The sequence below is a fragment of the Mus pahari genome, chromosome 5 (assembly GCF_900095145.1).
Source record: "Mus pahari chromosome 5, PAHARI_EIJ_v1.1, whole genome shotgun sequence".
Lineage (NCBI taxonomy): Eukaryota > Metazoa > Chordata > Mammalia > Rodentia > Muridae > Mus > Mus pahari.
In genome coordinates this window covers 108783829-108787661 of record NC_034594.1, presented here as the reverse complement: position 1 = coordinate 108787661, position 3833 = coordinate 108783829, and positions in this window count along the sequence as shown.

Sequence of the window (3833 nt, the reverse complement as noted above, 5' to 3'; positions counted from 1 at the left end):
CACAAAGCAAGGTCACAAGTGACATTCCCGGGGAACTTCCAAGCGCATTAGTGCTTAAAGTCTGCCCAGAGCCAGGCACAGCAGGACTCCCCTAGCACAGCGCCCGAGAGAGGTAAGACAGAAAACTCATGAGTTCGAGATCAGCATAGGCTCTAGAGAGGCCCTGTATCAAAAGCCGAACAAAACCAACCAGCCAGCAAGAATCTACCCACTCCAAATAGCAGAGGCATGAACAGTGTCATCCCAGAATTAGGGTCCCAAACTCAGAGTAGGTTAAGAGTACTAAGGGCTCCCATTCTTCTGGTTGGGACTGGGACTGGGCTGGGTTCTGCTCAGTGGTCACCTTACTAAGAGCAGAATCTCTCTCCTAGAAGGTTCTCTACCTTCAAGGAGCATAAGCCAGCCACCTGTGCCTGGCACAGTGGACTTGTCAAGTACATCATGAAACAGAAGCCTTCCTGACATGGGCTGTTAGTCTCTAGCTACTAACACATGGATGTCTAAGACCATGTGTTCAGACATGGCTAGCCCCTAAAACAAGTTTCCTAGCAGTCTCGTAAGATTTTTTTTTTTTTTTTTTTGGTTTTTCGAGACAGGGTTTCTCTGTTTAGCCCTGGCTGTCCTGGAACTCACTCTGTAGACCAGGCTGGCCTCGAACTCAGAAATCCAATCCGCCTGTCCCTGCCTCCCAAGTGCTAGGATTAAAGGTATGCGCCACCATGCCTGGCTTGTCTCATAAGATTTTAATTTTCTGTCAAAAAGAACTTTTAAAAAGTCACGTCATATGTTTATGGCCAAAAGACTCCTGGAATCCCTCCTGCTGGATTCTGTGCCTCTCTAGTAAAGCACTGGGTGAAGCTCTGCATTTTAAGATGGCAGCAGCAGGGGCTGGTGAGATGGCTCAGTGGGTAAGAGCACCCAACTGCTCTTCCAAAGGTGCAGAGTTCAAATCCCAGCAACCACATGGTGACTCACAACCATCCTTAACAAGATCTGACTCCCTCTTCTGGAGTGTCTGGGGACAGATAATAAATAAATAAATCTTTAAAAAACAACGGTCATTTGACACTGTGTTCTGGGGAATCTTGACCAGTGTCCACCATTCTGGTCAGGATTTAATAAAGCTTGCTTCAAATCGGAAAAAAATAAAAAAATAAAAATAAAAAAAATAAAAAAATAAAAAACAACAACAACAAAAAGATGGCAGCAGTAGGTAGGTAGCTTGTGAGTTCGACCTCTAAGGCCCTCTGTTGGCCATGTAGGGGAAGGCTAGGTTAAAACTGTAGGCTTGGTTTCTTCCTGGCATTGACCTTGAGGAGACCCTATCCCAGAATGCAAGACTCAGCCTTTATTGGGATGGACTCAGGAGAGGGAGTATGTCAGGACCCACATGAAGTAAAGCTGGACAGCCCAGGGCTGAACCATTCTTGTCAGCCAGGTAGGTCACTGCCAATATCTTCCTCAGATACTGCTCCATGCAGTCCCTGCTAGCCAAGGCCAGCTGCCCTTTCACCAAAGATGATGACTAAGGATACAGACAAGATCCATTTGTTGGACCAAATTCCACATTACTGTGACTCTGACTGTATCTGCAGTGGTTGGGGGAACAGTGGAGTTAGTGACACAAAACTGGGGGACACCAGGTGCTATACTGTACCCACTTCTTCATAACTGTGCTGAACCCATTCTTTTCCAGAGAAATCAACTCCTCTCTGGCCTCCAAGGATTTACCTCCATGTCCTGCTTAGAGACGAGTGCACAGAAACTTGCTAGTACACATCAGGGCAAACTGTGGTCAAGGCAGGCCTGGGTCTCAGGGGTGGCTGTGATCATGCTCAGCACACAGGCTACCTGTTGTACCTTGGATAGCTTGTGTCCCAAGCGTGGGGTGGGGGGCCTGGAGGGAGGCTGGGAATGGATGTCATCCTAAGAAGAAACAGGGAGCCGGGCGGTGGTGGTGCACGCCTTTAATCTCAGCACTGGGGAGGCAGAGACAGGTGGATAAAATGAGTTCGAGGCTAACCTGGTCTATAGAGTGAGCTCCAGGACAGCCAGGGCTATACAGAGAAACCTTGTCTCGAAAAACAGAACAAAACAAAACAACAACAACAAAAACAAAAGAAAAAGAAAAAAAAAAGAAAGAAAAAGAAACAGGAAGTATCTAGAAGCTGGTTCTTTGTGCCCCAGGAAGGGTCTGCATAAAAATCCCATAACTGGCTGAGCAGTGGAGGTGCACGCCTTTAATCCCAGCACTTGGGAGGCAGAGGTAGGCAAATCTCTATGAATTCAAGGCCAACCTGGTCTACAGTATGAGTTCTAGGACAGCCAGGACTACAATTGAAAACCTGTCTCTACACACCAAGTCAAGACAAACCAAAACAAAAGATCTCAGAACTGGAGAAAGGACAATTACTTGATATCTGGCATTTTCCCACCTTGAAGGAACAAGGAAACAGGGCGTGGTGACAGAAACCTGTAATTCCAGGGGCTGGTGAGCAGGTAAGGGCTGCCACCAGGTTCAAAGACCAGAGTTCAATCTCTTGAATCCATGCAGTTGGAAGAGAAAACAGCTCCACAGGCTGTCCTTTGAGCCACACATATGTTGTATTATGAGCACTGAAGCAAGCATGCTTGTGCACATAGACTCACAGACACACACTAAACAAGAAAACAGCGTAAGAAAGAAAGAATCCTGTAATTCCAGCACTCGGGAGGGTAGAGATTAGGGTCCTAAGCTTCAGGACACCCTTAAACAAACAGGGACAACTGGGAAAGTTTGAATACTTATTTGGTATTCTTAAAAAAAAAAAAACTTAGTGTGTGTGTGCATGCATGTGTGTGCCTGTTTGTATATGTGCATGTGTATGTGCATGCATATGAGTGTGTGTGTGCGCGTGTGTGTGTGCGTGTGTGTGCGCGTGTGTGTGTGCGTGCGTGTGTGTGTGTGTGTGCGTGCATGTGTGTGTGTGCGTGTGCGTGTGCGTGTGCGTGTGTGTGTGTGTGTGTATGTGCCACAGCATGCATGTCAGAGAACAACTTGCCACTGTCAGTTCTCTTCCCCCCCTGTGGTTCCAAGGGATCACACTCTGGCCCTCAGGCTTGGCAGGCAGTGCCTTTCCCTTGTCGAACCACCTCATCAGTCCTCATTTGATGCTTTTATTTGGTATCCTCTTATATGGGGAAGTATTATTAATTTTGCTAGGTATAAAAATGGATTGGAGCCGGGCAGTGGTGGCACACACCTTTAATCCCAGCACTAGAGAGGCAGAGGCAGGTGGATCTATAAGAGTTCATGCCCAGCCTGGTTTACAGAGTGGGTTCCAGGGCAGCCAGGACTACATGGACAAGCTCAGTCTACAACAAACAAACAAACAAACAAGAATGGCTGTGGAGCTAGGGGGGGCTTGGTGGTTGGAAACTTACTGCTCTTGCAGAAGACCCAGGCCACTCCCAATTCTGACATGGTGACTAACCACAGCCTGTAACTCCAGTTCCATGGGATCTGAAGCCTCTGGCCTCCTCGGGCCCCTGTATTCATGTGCACACACTCCCACACAGACACACACATACACACACACACACACACACACACACATAATTAAAAAGAGCAAAATCCTTTTAAAAAGTAAATACAAATTAAACATAAAAACACTAAACATGAATATATATCGTAATCAAGGTTGTTTCCCCTTCTAAACAAAACAGTCACTTCCAGCCAGTGCCATTGAGGGCAGCATGTTCACCAGCTCCTAAAGGTGGTGAGCCTTTCTCGGAGCAGCTAAACCTTTCCTAATGTGGGAATGACAACAGCCTGTATCCCAAGATGCTCCCTG